Here is a 15,775-nt window from a genome sequence, read left to right as displayed (position 1 = left end):
TCATTGGTGTATCCCCACTGTCTACAGACAGATAATGTCTACAGCATTATCTGGCACATAGCAGATGCTCAAAAATTGTGTTGATTGACTGGTGAGGTATCATTCTTTCTACCATGTACACCTGACAATATTAAACTGATCCACTGAGACTCAGCTCAAATATTACCTCTCCAGGTTTTCCCTGACACCTTAAGGCAGAGTTAATAGCTTTCTTATCCATACTTTCATTGTTATTGCTCCTATTACTTTATTGAAATTATTTGTTTACATACTGATTTCTTTCACTACACCTGGTGAATTTTAAAGGCAAAAACTGTGCTCTACTAACCTAAAACAAATGTTTTAGTGCCTAGCACACAGTGGATGATTAAATGTTTATTGAATGATTAGTGAAAGCAAGACTGTGATTCTATATAGATAAGTACTAAAAAAATCCATATATTCTTGATGTAAGGATCCACACCATTAGTCTCCAAATCAACAACCAAAAATAAAACCTGGGAAATGAAAAAAATAAATCTTTTATTTTATGTATTTTACTAAAGAAAAGGCAGTATAAGCAGAAAGATATCATCAAAATAATCCGGTACTAGAACCTTGATTTCTCTAAACAGAGTCAGCAAATGAGGCACCCCTAGAAAAAGCTCTGGATTGAAATTTTGTCATAAAAGGCATCACACTGTTTTTCCTTGCTTACAACCAGAACATAGCATGAATTAATCCTCCTTATGTAAAATTTTCCTTAAGAATAGAGCAACAGGGGCGCCTGGGTGGCTCAGTCGTTGAGCGTCTGCCTTCGGCTCAGGTCATCATCCTGGTGTCCTGGGATGGAGCCCCGCGTCGGGCTCCCTGCTCGGCGGGAAGCCTGCTTCTCCCTCTCCCACTCCCCCTGCTTGTGTTCCCTCTCTCGCTGTCTCTCTATCAAATAAAATCTTTAAAAAAAAAAAAAAAGATGAATTTTTTTAAAAAGACTTTATATTTAGGGGTGCTTGGGTGGCTCAGTCGTTAAGCGTCTGCCTTTGGCTCAGGTCATGACCCCAGCGTCCTGGGATCGAGCCCCACATCGGGCTCCCTGCTCCGCGGGAAGCCTGCTTCTCCCTCTCCCAGTCCCCCTGCTTGTGTTCCCTCTCTCACTGTGTCTTTCTCTGTCAAATAAATAAATAAAATCCTTAAAAAAAAAAAAAAAGAATAAAGCAATAAAACTTACCTGAAGATGTAAACATTCTATAGCAGGCTGTACATTTTGCTAAAATATGAGTCAAGGGCACCACAATACTGTGAGTAGGACTGTTAGAAATGATTGACTATAATCATCTCAACAAATGACCAAATCCCATACATTCTGGTGATTATGTGTAGTACGTACTTACTATTGACATTTGTTGATTTTATTTTTATTCATTATTTTCCTAAAATATTGATAAGTATCTGGAAAATGCTTGGTGACTGAGTGTTTCTATTTGAGGGTATGTACATTTCCTTGTATCCATGTGTATGTGCAATAGACGTGTGGGCACGTGACACTTATTGGGGGGCAACTTAAGTTTTTTAGGTACTTCACTAAGTGCTTTACATACAAAATCTCATTTAAAATTCTTAAACAACAAACAAGTGGGATAGGTATTATCTTCCTTTTACAGATGAGAAAACCAAAGATCAGAAAACTTGTCTTAGGAACAGGTAGTGATAGAAATGAAATTTGAATGTCTGAACGTTTGACCAAATTCCCTACTATACTATTCTGTATCCTACAAGGGCTGATACAGGCAGAGGACAGCAGTTTTTCTGTACAAGATCAGCTAGTAAATATTTTAGGCTTTGTGGGCCATATAGTTTCTGTCACAACTATTTTAATTCCACCACTGTAGGACGAAAACAGTCACAGACAATATGTAAAAGAATGGGCATGGCTGTATTCCAATACAACATAGATAGATAGATAGATAGATAGATAGATAGATAGATAGATAGATAAAGCTGTGGGTCACAGTTTACTGATTCCTGATTTAGGCCCACACTGTCAATTCAGTCAACATTTTTTGAGTACTTAATGTATTTGTGGATCCCAGCCAGGCCTTAATGATTAAGAAATAAACAATTATTTGCCTGGATCAAATAAAGTTTTCTTTTCATTTTAATGACTGTATAATTGTCTCTATTATTTTACTTTTAAGACACTAAAAAAAACCCCAGTTCTTTCTTTCTTCCCACTTCCTTAGTCTCACAGTCCTAGAGGAAACCTAAATTTCATTTGGAAAAAGGGTATAAAAAATGTAGCTCCCTCTTCAATTACTTATATTCCTGATTTTTGTTCACTCATTTACAACATTAGTGACAGTATGTGCCAAGCACTGTTCTAAGCCCTGGGATGCAGTTGGATAAAAGAGACAAAATCTCTGCCCTTATGGAGCTTACATTCTTGGGGAAGAGAAGACAATACATGAGATAAAAAGGTAAAATATATATTGTGTTAGGGTGAACAGTGCCAAGGATAAGAATAAAACAAGGAAGGGGTATAGGGAATGTTGGAGAGCTTTACAATTTTGGAGGGTAGTTAGAGAAGGCATCTCTGAGCGACTGACTTTTGAGTAAAGGGTTGCTGGGTTTTGGCGACGAGGGAAAAAAGAGTTAAAAAGGCCTGGAAGCAGTAATAGTCAGGAGATCACTGCAGGTAAACTGGATTGACTAAGGTGGAAAAAAGCAGATGAGGTCTGTGAAGCAATAGGAAGCCAGATCACGTAAAGTTGTAAGGTCTTTGGCTCTTATCCTTAATTAGATAGGAAGACTTTGAGGCAGAGGTGCTTTGTTAGGCTTACTTTTTTTTTTTTTTTACATGAGCCTTATTGAAATATAACTCCCATACCATAAAATTCATCCTTTTAAAGTAGTTTAAAATATATTCACAAAGTTATATTTAATTTAATTCCAGAACATTTTCATCACCTCAGAAAGAAACCTTGTGCCCATTAGCACTCGCTCTCCCTTCCTCCCAACTGCTAAGTCCATAGCAACTGCTAATCTAAGTTTTATCTTTATGAATTTTCTGGTTCTAGATGTTTTATATACATGAAATCATATGATATGTGGTCTTTTGTACCTGATTTAATTTAGTTTTATCCATGTTGTAGCATTTATCAGTACTTCATTCTTTTTAATGGCCGAGTACTCCACTGATGGACATTTGGGTTATTTCCACTTTGCAATAATACAAATACAGGCATACCTCAGATAGACTGTGGGTTCAGCTCCAGACCACTGCAATAAAATGAGTATCCCAATAAAGGAAGTCAAATTAGTTTTTTGGTTTCCCATTGCATATAAAAGTTATGTTTACAGTATACATGTATTAAGTGTGCAATGGCATTACATCTAAAAAAATGTATATACTGTAATTTAAAAATACTTTATTGCTAAGCAATGCAAGTCATCATCTGAGCTTTCAGTATACTGTAGTCTTTTGCTGGTGGAGGGTCTTGCCTTGATGTTGAGGGCTGCTGACTGCTCAGGGTGGTGGTGGTTGAAGGTTGCAGTGGCTGTGGCAGTTTCTTAAGTAAGACACCAGTGAAACTTACTGCATCAATAGACTCTTCCATGTCAATTTCTCTGTAACATGATGCTGTTTGATAGCATTTTACCCATGGCAGAACTTCTTTGGAAATTGGAGTCAATCCTCTCAAATCCTGCCACTGCTCTATCAACAAGTTTAGGTAATATTCTAAATCTTTTGTTGTCATTTCAACAATCTTCACGGCATCCTGAGTGGGAGAATGAGGGCCTTGCTCTGGATAAGGGTTTGGCTTAAGCGAAAGCTGTGGCTGGTTGGATCTTCTATATAGACCCCTCAAACTTTCTTCCTATTTGCAATAAGGCTGTTTCACTGTCTTATCATTTGTGTGTTCACTAGAGTAGCACTTTTAATTTCCTTCCAGAACTTCTCCTTTGTATTCACAACTTGGCTAACTTTGGTGCAAGAGGCCTAGCTTTCGGCCTACCTAGGCTTTCAACATGCCTTCCTCACTAGGCTTAATAATTTCTAGCTTTTGATTTAAAGAAAGAGGCGTATGACTCTTCCTTTCACTTGAACACTTAGAGGTCATCACAGGGTTATTAACTGGCCTAATTTGAATATTGCTGTGTCTCAGGGAATAGGGAGGCCCGGGGAGAAGGTGAGAGGGAAGGAATGATGGGTCAGTGGTACAGTGAGAAAACACAAAACATTAAGATTGCCATCTTATATGGGTACGGTTTGTGGTGCCCCAAAACAATGACTATAGTAACATTAAAGATCGTTGATTACAGATCAGTAGAACAAACATAATAATAATGAAAAAGTTTGAAATATTCCAAGAATTACCAAAATGTGACAAGAGACATGAAGTAAGCCAAGGCTATTGGAAAATGACACCAACATACATGCTTAATGCAAGGACTGCCATAAACCTTCAATTTGTTAAAATATACAGTATCTGCAATTATAACAAAGTGAGGAAGAATAAAACCAGGTATCCTTGTAATGCTCTTATAAACATTCTTGTACAAGTTTTTGCGTGCAATCCTTACACTCTAAGAGGATATCCAAATAAGATGTATTATATAATCTGCTTTTTCTGTACCAAGACTTTTAAAATGCTACAGCAGAAGAGAATTATTTTCCAATTTTACAAGCACCAGTTTTCCTTCTAATTCATCTGGGATTTCTATCCTTCTTGAAGAAACCAAAACTACTGACTTGGTCTCTTTACTCCTGCTCTATTATTCTTGCACACAGGAAAAGATTAATGCTAGATACTCAGAAATGAACAACGGCAGGTAACATATGACAAGAGAAATTCTCCTAAGTTGATAACTAAAACTGATAAAGTTGATGGATTTTTTTGGGTAATTTTATATTTTGATATGGTTTCAAACTCACAAAAATGGTGCAAGAAGAGTACAAGAAACATCATATACCTTTTATCCAGATTCCTCAGCTCTTTACATTTTGCTACCTTTGCTTAATCATTCTGTGTATATTTTTTATTATATATATGCATTTTTCCCAAACCATTTGAGAAAGTTGGAGATATTATGGATGCCCTTTCCCCAAAACAGCTTCAGTCTGTATTTTCTAAACCAAAGGACATTCTTTTATATAACCCAGAAAAATTATCAAAATTAGGAAATTTAACACTGAAATTGTCTGATATTTTAAAGATAAAATTAAATATTCCTCTATGTGCAAAATCCACTATACGAATTCTATTTCAGTATCATACCAAGTCCTTTGTTTTTTGGTTGTTGTTATTTTTTAAAGATTTTACTTATTTATTTGACAGAGAGAGAGAGTAAGAGAGCACAAGCAGGGGGAGCAGGAGAGGGAGAAGCAGACTCCCCATCAAGCAGGGAGCCCGATGCGGGGCTCAATCCCAGGACTCCGGGATCATGACCTGAGCCGAAGGCAGACATCCAACCGACTGAGCCACCAGGTGCTCTCCACATCCTTTATTTGAAAAACGAACTGTCTTCAAGGAACAGTGACTAAGATATCACAAGTATTGACTGCAAGTATAATTCAAAGGAATAGTCTGTATCATATTAAAATAATGTCTATTAAATTTCTGAAGGATTACTACTAAACTTATTAGTATTCAATATACTATTGTGATAAAGGATTGAAAGTAAGAATAACTAGTTTTCAAGAAGGGCAACTAAAGGACAAGTAAAGTGATCGATTGCATTTCCATCTTGATATTCCTTTGGATATGTCCAACCCTTTGCCCGAAAAAAGCTTAAAGTAAATACCAAAGTATGATTTTTCCTTATATTTTGGTGAGGAGAATATTTTACTGAAATAGAAACAGAGGTAAATCCTATGAAACTTATAGTTTAACACTTTAAATAGTACCCCAAATATATATATAAACCTGAAACCATTTACATACAAATTATATATCAATAAATGCACTCACATTGTTTTCATTTGCCATGTTATCTTACATGATTAGAGGTGAAGAAACTAATAAAGCTAAGGTGAATTTTTTGCTCATTCAAATTTAGGAAGCAATACTTCTGGTATGTGAAGCAATTGAGTAAGAAGGTTATTATTATTAAAGGCATTCCTATTTAAAACATATAATAGAAGGTACTTTGATGTCCTCTACTGAAAAGGGGTATCAAAATGTAAAGTAGTTTAAAAAAAAAAAAAAAAAAGGTAAGGTTGTTAACATTATTATAAAACAGATGCTCAAGAGTAATGTGTCAATCAAAGACTAATGGCAATTCTGTTTAGGGAAGTTAACGACTATCTAGAATTAAAGATAATCAGATTCCTTAAACACTAAAGCTATTCTTTCAAGGAAAAAAAATGTAAATAAAGTGACAATTGTAGTTAATGAACAGGTAATTCCTTCTCAAAAAGATCCAGAAAGTGGCTAATGTATAATTATTTTTTTTTAAAGATTTTATTTATCTGAGAGAGAGAGAGAAAGAGAGCGAGCACAAGTGGTGGGGAGGGAGGAGGGGCAGAGGGAGGAGGGGCAGAGGGAGAAGCAGACTCCCCGCTGAGCAGGGAGCCCGAATTGGGGCTGGGTCCCAGGACCCTGGGATCATGACCTGAGCCAAGGCAGCACCTTAACCTACTGAGCCACCGAGGTGCCCCAATGTATAATTATTCTTGAAAGAATTATTTTTCCTAAAATAAAGTTAAACTTTACAACTAATTTGACTCAAAGTGAATGCAATTCTTGGAGTCTTATTATTTAGCACCAAACACACTATCAAGCAACTGTAGGTACTGACTATTTACTGAGTGGGCAGACAGATGCATACACCTAACGCATGTAAGATTATAACTACGGCATAAGTACACTGAAAGCCATTAGGGTAATATTTCCTCTAATCTGTCCCTACAACCAGCAATAATTTGAACATTTGTATCAATAAAAATAAAAGATCAAATGTATTGTACACTGACAGTGTACTAGGTAATACATGAAGTGCTTTACCTGTTTAATCCTTTTACTACGGAGAACAAGCCTACGAGGTAGTAGTAGCATTTTTCCCATTTTACATCCAGGAAAACTAAGGTTTAGAGAAGCAACAAAGTCACACAGCCAGTAAGGGGTTGGGGTGTTAGGACTTAGATATTTCTATTTCAGAGCTGACATTCTTAGCCACATTCTATATTTGAGTTTCTCTCTATAAAATTTTTAGATATTTTGGAAGAGGTTTGAAGGGTGAACAGTCATTAAGTGGAAAGTAAAATTGTTTTATTTGCTCAATGATCTAAGATACTGCAACAAGGTCAAACAAATTGTGTAGAAATCCAAAGATCCCTACAAAATCAGGAGGCCAGACCCCCACAGTCTCTAATGTGAAGGTATGAAAAGATCAGCTTGAATGTTTCATTCCTTTCCACAGTAAATGATTCTGATAACCTGATTGTTTTTTTATAAATATCTCTTAACAAAAGGATTTCACTGAACATTAGTGCAATGCTTGGCACACTGTAAGTGCTCATTATTTGTTAAATGAATGAATAAATGAAAATATTTTCTCATGCCTGCTCAGGATACTTGACATAGTTTGACCCGATGGGCATTTTAATGAGGCTGTCTGATGCTGTGCTTGACAAATTTATTATTGCTAATTTTACAATGGAAACTGTGTCAATTTTTATCCATCATTTTAAGTAATGTCTTTAAAGTTAGAGAATGTAACACATTTGGAGGAGAAAATAAGTTGGTTTTAAGAAAAAACTGAACTTTGGACATGTGGTGCCTGACAGAAGTTAATGAGTGCTAATAATATGAAGAATGTATATGGTACTACAGAAATGTTTTTGGCAATTTAAAAGAAAAAATCAAGTGGTTTCACACCTATGTTTTACATTAAAAACCGTAACTATCAAAACTTTCAATACATTTATTTTTACCTAGGTTGTTAAAACACTATATATAAATGTGCCCAGAAAACATCTCTGACTGAAAAAACAAACATTACCGTCAACTCTTTAATTTCTTTTTGGTTAGTATTTTTTTTAAAAGATTTATTTATTTATTTGAGAGAGAGAGAGACAGAGAGAGCAGAGGAAGGGGCAGAGGGAGAGAATCCTAATGAGGGACTCAATCCCAAGATCTGGAGATCACAACCTAAATAGAAATCAAGAGTCAGCTGTCCAACTGATTGAGCCACCCAGGCCCCCTGGTTAGCATTTGAATGTATTGCAAGTTGAGCTTTAGCATAAGAATAAATCGGAACAAAACAGATGAATCAATAGATAAATAAAACATGCTCCAATTGATCTTAAATGAGTTTCAATGACAGAACTTCTATAATATTATCTACCTGGGAAGTTTATTCACACAAAAATGGGACACATAAAATATGTGGAATATAAAGATGAATCAGAAAAAGACTTATTCTCAAGAAGCTCGAGGTCTATACTTCTCTGATGGTTTACCTTTATCACTAAAAAATGTAACTTCACATGTCTAGTATACGTACATTTATTTGTAAGTTATGTGCATGGGTTCCCACTATGTAGTAAATACTAGTGAAGTGTAGTTTTTCTTATTTTTGGTTAAAAAAGTAAAGGAATAAAAGCTCTTAGATTTTTCTTCTCACCCACAACGGACTGCCTTCTGCTTTATGCTGGGATGCACCGACTTTGGAGAGATAGCAAATATGGCGCTTAGGTGTGGCCTTAGCAGATATCCTGGAATGATGACCACATTCTTCCTTCAAAACTGAAGTACAGCCTTAGAATTCTTTGAAACCACAGTACTCTGTCAGTTACTATTGAGCTACCAGAGTCAGTATACAAATTGAAACAGATTTGCCATCTTTAGTCCATATCAATTTAACACTTAACAGAAGCAAGATAGGCAGTCCACTGTTTAATTCACATTCACGGAAGCATTTAAGTATACTGGACTTATTTTATTTTCTGGATACCTATTTATTGACAAAGCCATTTAAAAATGCTATATTTACTGAGGGATGCCCTCAGCCCTATCAACTACTGTCAGATTTGAAAACCTATCCAGATTTAAGGAGACAAAGTATTTTTAAGGTCTTTCTCATTTAAACTAAGCTGATCCCTAGTCAAGAGTACATTAAAAGAAAAAGTATAGGTACAATCTATAAGGGTAATGGAATACTTCATTACTTGAAGCAATTTTATGTTACAATTGTCTGGACAATCTACTCACTACAGTAGATCTGTGCACAGACTGACATGATTCTTCCCCTCCCTTTCTTCCAAAAAGAATATCAAGCAAGATAGTTCTTATTGCCCCCCAATTTTAAATAAACTCAGAGTGGAGTAAGTATGCCCACATTGCAAGGAAAGTGGAAAACGAGAGCCAGATTCCTCCTCAGGGCTTACCAGGAGAAGCCGCTCTCTGCTACCTCAAGTTCTCAGTCTTTATAAGCGGGGGAAGGAGGATTCGAAGATTACCTTCCAAAAAGTTAGTGCTGCTCTAGAAAGGAGTGCTTTTCCTACTTATCCTTCCCCCACAACCTAATGAAGAAGCACCAAAGAATCACTGATAAAGCCTGGGGGTGTCTGACTAGTAATTCATTCCAGGTTAGAAAGCCTAGGCAGTGCATTAACTGGAGAAAGGCAAGGGAGAGGAGAAGGAGGATGATAGGGTGAACTGTGTCTCCCCAGAATACATATGCTGAACTACTCATCCCCAGGACCTTACAATGTGGCATTATTTGGACATAGGGCATTGCAGTTGTGATTGGTTAAGAGGAGGTCATTAGAGTGAATCCTAATCTAGTATTACTGGTGTCCTTATAAAATCAAGAAGTCTGGAAACAGAAGCACTCATACAGGGAGAATATCATGTGAAAATGAAGGCAGAGATCAGGGTAATGCTTCAACAAGCCAAGGAACGTCAAAGATGGCCAGCAAATCACCGGAAGCTATGCCTGAGGCCTGCAACAGATTCTCTCTCACAGCCCTCAGAAGGAAGCAACACTGTGGATACCTTGATCTTGGATGTCCAGTCTCCAGAACTGAGACATTAAATTTCCATTGTTTAAGCCACCTAGTTTAGTACTTTGTACAGCAGCCATAGCAAAATAATACACTGACCAAGATACAGCCGAGGAGCAGCCTAGAGCCTTGTGATCATATGTCCAACTAAGTAAAAACCTGTCTCTTTTCTTCATTCCCCTTTCCCAGCTCCAACACCAAATGAATTAGAATCAGGAAAGGAAGGGAGGAGGTGGAAGGAGTGAAAAAATCAGCTGGGCATCTCCCACTCCAAGTTGGGGTGGTGGCAGGGGAGTTAATTTGGACACGAGATAGAATTTTAAATTGAAGTAGACTCAATGGACTGTTTCATTACTGAAAGTAACCAAAAATAACCATTGGCTCCCCATGGTATTATTAGAGAGCAGCTTTCTAGCAGTGATAGCACAGTTGGGGGCAAGGACTTGGGAAAACAAAACCACCCCGCTTCCCCGCCTCTTGGCTTACACTCAAAGCAGACTCAGGGGTTGTAGGGCCTGAAATTGGTTCAATTTGTAGGACTATCTTTAAGAAAAGTTACACCAAATTACAAACACAAATCTCTCTTTTCCTGTTTTCTCTCCTTCATGAAGGTCCCATACGCTAATAAGATCTGGAGGCCTGGAGCAGCAGACGCTGCCGTAAGACAGAGAAAAGTTACTTCAACAACAGTAAGGTAGTCAAAGCCTCATCAAAGTCCTGCTGCCATTTCTAAGAGTCATTCACAGTTCACCTAAAGACATCATCAACTGGCTATGGTGTAGCACCTATGGTAGTAAGTCATTGTCTTGCATTCCTCAAATGTATCCTTAGGTTTCAGCAGTGATGCATTTAGTCAGCATGAAGAGAGACCCCTGGGTTTTTCTGCAAATAATAAAACTTTAAATTTTGGGAAATTCATTAGTGATGTTTTATAAAATACAATTGGATAAGCAGAGTAAAACGATAAGCATAAAGGTCAATATGCTGGATAACAAAACACTTAAATAATCTAAGGGTTTTAGAGAATACTAGAAAGGATAATGTTTATATTATCAATGACTTGCTGGATTTAAGTTTCTTGCCTTTACATCTACGACTTGGAGGAAATGAATAAACATCTTAATATGATAATATTATGATAGATTAAAAGATAAAAACCCAATGATCATAGCAAGAGATGCTGAAAACGCAAATGACAATGTCTAGGATCCCTTCTGATAAGTAATCTTAGAATATTTTAAATAGATGGAAACTTTCTTAATAAAGGATATGGACCAGTAACCAAGAACAATATTATGTACAAATTTAAAACATTAAAAATACTTTTATTAATGGTAGGAGCAACATAGAGATATGATTTTTCATATCTCTGATTTTTCAACAGGATGTGGGTTCACCAGGGTTTGTTATGTGTTACTGTTAAGAGGTTCCAGTCAATGTGGTTAGAAAAGGTAAGCAATATATAGATATCTGATATAGGTATATCTGAAAGAAGGGATACAGATATCTGAAAGAAAAAAACAAATGATAAATATTTGCATAAAATAAGATACATTCCTAAGTGAGGATGGCAGCAGGGGCCAAGAGAATCAATTGAAAAACAACAGAAGGATTTAGTAAGATAATTAAAATAAAGATAAACATACAGAAATTAAGAGTTTCCATACATACCATCAATTACCAAGTAGAAAAATTAATGAGAAAAAAGATCCATTAAAAAAACAACAAAGCTTAATAAGAAAAATTTAAGACAAATGCAGAAAAAAATATGAAATGTATGACAGGGTGCTGTGAGATCCATGGGGAAAAAGAAGGATTGTTCAATAAATATAGCAAGAAAAGTTCATCAATACATAAAAAAGTATAGAAGTATAAAAATCAACTCCTGGTAGATTGAGGACTTCAATGTCAAGAAGAAAAATTTCAAACTCCTAATAAAAAGTATCTTGAGACCTTGGGGTAGGAAATGATTTTGTAAATAAAAAACAAGAAATATTAACTATAAAATATTGATAGGTCAATCTATATAAAATTATAAACTTCTGTTCATCCAATGACCTTTAAAAAGGAAAGTATAAGACTAGTTACAAATTGAGAATATAGGGGAGCCTGGCTGGCTCAGTTGGAAGAGCATGTGACTCATCATCTCAGGGTCATGAGTTCAAGCCCCACGTAGGGTATAGAGATTATTAAAAAAAATAATAATAAACTTAAAAAACTTGAGAATATATTCATAATACAACTGTTAAAGGATTACTATCAAGAACATAGGAAGAATGTACTGGGAAGAAAACTAAAAATCATGAAGCCTATATTTTTGGCCAAGATCATCCATTAATTTGGAGACTTTGCCTTAATTAAATCATTTGGTGTCTATCCTTTATGGTTCTTTTATAATAAGAAAACTTTTAAATAAACATCTTTATGATGCAGAAAAAGAACATATAAAGAACTCCTATATATTAACAGAAACAGCACAATTCAATAGGAAAATGGGCAAGAGATAAAAATAATTTCATAGAAGCATTAACATATATAGCTACAGACTTATGAAAAAATGTTCAGTATCACTGGTAATCCGATTATGCACATCAACTATTTTCATTACATGACAAAAATTTTAAAATTCTGACAATACCAAATATTGGGCAGAATGTGGATTCCTGAAGGTTTCATATAAATTGTCGGTTTGGCATTATTTGGTAAAGTTGACCATTTAGGACCCCCTAAGACCTAGAAGTTCCACTCCTAGAAATATAGCAAAGAGAAACTCCTGCAAATAGGTAAAAGAAAATATGTAGAAGAATGTTCACAGTGGCACTGATACTAATAGCAAAATTCTGTCAACAAACCAAATACCATTCAGTGATAGACTGAACCCCAATATCAAACTCAATCTAAACTCTAAATTCTTTTAGTATTTTCAAACAATGTAAAAATCATACAGTACTCAAATAAATGAACTATAGCAACAACATGGAAAGATATTAGTAATACAATATTTAAGTGAAGAAGTCCCAAAAGAATATATAATATTTGCCCCTCATATAAAGTTAAAAACAAATAAAACTTAGAAACATATATGAAAGCTAATTCTCCCCCAAATAATCTACATGTTCACTGTAATTATAGTTGAAATGTCAATACACATTTTTCTTTTTTTGGCTAGGAGTGGGGAACAACTTGATTCTATAGTTCACATGGAAAAATAAATGCATGAGTTATAAAGCCAAACACATTTTGAATGGAAGAACTAATTAAAGGGAATTTGCTATATCAGTTAAGAGAGAAACACATTAAAATCTATAGTCATTAAAACATTGTGATATTGGGTGCCTGGGTGGCTCAGTTGGTTAAGCGACTGCCTTCGGCTCAGGTCATGATCCTGGAGTCCTGGGATCAAGTCCCGCATCAGGCTCCCTGCTCAGCAGGGAGTCTGCTTCTCCCTCTGACCCTCCTCCCTCTCATGCTCTCTGTCTCTCATTCTCTCTCTCTCAAATAAATAAATAAAATCTTTAAAAAAAAAAAAAAAAAAAAAACATTGTGATATTGATTTAGGAATAGAACAACAGATCTGTGGAACAGAAAAATAATCCAGAGAAAGACATGTAGACATTTAGCTGGTAATAAAGAATACCTTTCAAATCAGTGTGGAAAGAATAGATTCGTCAGTATAAGTAGTGTTGAGATAACTGACTATACAGTTGAAAAAAATCTCGTTTCACAAAACCAAAAATAAATTCCAGATAAAGAACCTAATCTTGTATTGAAAAAGGCCTTTCTAAGCATCTCACAAAAGCCAGAAATTACAATGGAAAAGAGAGACAGACTGAAAATCATAAAAATTAAAAGCTTCAAATAGCAAAAAAGACATCCTGAACAAATTTGTAAGGCTATTTTACAGTGTCTATCAAAATATGAAATGCAAACTACCTTTGATTCTGTTTCTAAGAACCAATTCTACAGAAGTATCAGCACAATGAACACAGACATATGTACAAAAATGTTTAACACAAAGTTGGTAATGGCAAAAACTAAAAACACTAAGCGTTCATAAGGAAGGAAACAGATAAATCTACAGTGAAATAATATGCAGCCTTGAAAAATCTATAGGTATAGATGTAATAAAATGAATTGGTCTTCAATATATTCTTTTCATTTATAATGTCCTACAGAAAAGACCATCCAACGTAACTATGGAGTTTAATGAATTATAATACCACCAAAGCAAGAATTAGAACATTGCCAGTAACTCATAATACCCTATTATCCTAAATATCCTATCCTGATTCCAATCCAGTTCCTTCCCCCTTGCAGATAATGACAACCCTGACTTCTATAGTAAACATCCTTTGCTTCTATTTACAGTTTTAAAACCTGAATGTGTATCCCTCAATACATAGTTTTGTTTTCTCTTGAATTTTACGTAAATGGTATAAAAACAACATACGTATTTTTGCATTTGGTTTCTTTTACTCAAGATTATGTTTTTAAGATTTGTTAATGTTGTAAGTCACTATCGTTTCTTCATTTTCATTGCTGTATTCTATTGCATGACTATCTCACTTTTTAAAAGATTTTATTTCTTTATTTGAGAGATTTATTTCAGAGAGTATGTGAGCGCGGGTGGGGGGATGCTGGGAGGGTGGAGGGGGCAGAGGGAGAGGGTAAGAGAGTCTTAAGCAGACTGCATGCTAAGCACAAGCCTTCTTCGTGGATAAGATCTTAATCACAGATTCAATTTCTGTAATAGTTATAAGAATATTGGGGTATTCTACTACTTTTTTTATAATGATTTTATTTATTTGAAAGTGAGCGGGAGCGTGAGCATGAGCCGGGGGAGAAGAAGAGGGAGAGCGGAAAAGCAGACGCCCTGCTGAGCAGGGAGCCGGACTCGGGGCTTGATCCCAGGACCCTGGGATCATGACCTGAGCTGAACAGCAGACACTTAACTGACTGAGCCACCCAGGTGCCCCAGTATTCTACTACTTCTTGTATCAGTTTCAGTAAGTTGTATTTTCCTACAAGTTTTACTATTTCAACTGATTTTAAAATTAATTTTCATAAAGTTGTTCATAATATCTTGTAAATACTTTTATTGTATGCAAATTCAATAGCAATGTACCCTTTTCCATTCCTGATAATAATTATATTTTTCTTGATCAGTTTTGCGAGATTTCTCAATTTTAGGTCTTCTCAATTAACTGCTGATTTTCTCTACTGCATGTTTGATTTAATTCCTATTCTTTTTTTAAAAATTCTTTATTGTTATGTTAATCACCATACATTACATCATTAGTTTTAGATGTAGTGTTCCATGATTCATTGTTTGTGTTAATTCCTATTCTTACCTTTCTTTTCTACCTTCTATTTTCTTTACTCTGCTATTTTTCTAACTTCAAGTTCTCCTCTAGCTAAATCATACAAGTTTTGATATGTAGTATTTTTATCATCATTCAGTTGAAAATATTCTCTAACTTCCATTACAATTTCTTTGTTGATCTTTGCGTTATTTAGAAGTGTCTTTTTGATGCTTTTAAGAAGATAGATTAAAAATATTTTTATTTATCCCACTAGTTGCTTTCAGGGGATTATTCAGAAACCCTTGCCCACCCTTACTGAGACAAACAGTGTACAGTATATTCTGAAGTGAAAAACATAAATTGAACTACAACATGTATTGTTTGATTCTGGTGAAAACAACACCCAGAAAAAAATATCTATACTCCTGTGCTATTCTCTCTCTCTCTCACACACACACACAGAATCTGGAAGGATAAATACTAATTG

At 35.4% G+C, this 15,775-nt stretch overlaps 1 protein-coding gene across 7 annotated transcripts in view; it reads right to left on the bottom strand.

Annotated features, from left to right (window-relative positions):
- The window catches only part of RASAL2 (RAS protein activator like 2), a 360,239-nt gene that overhangs the window by 106,455 nt on the left and 238,009 nt on the right, over positions 1-15,775 (bottom strand). The window lies entirely within an intron of this gene.

This window comes from Phoca vitulina, unplaced genomic scaffold (assembly GCF_004348235.1).
Source record: "Phoca vitulina isolate PV1807 unplaced genomic scaffold, GSC_HSeal_1.0 scaffold73, whole genome shotgun sequence".
Classification (NCBI taxonomy): domain Eukaryota; kingdom Metazoa; phylum Chordata; class Mammalia; order Carnivora; family Phocidae; genus Phoca; species Phoca vitulina.
The sequence above is the reverse complement of the archived record's forward strand: the minus strand, read 5'-3'. Positions and strand labels throughout refer to the sequence as shown.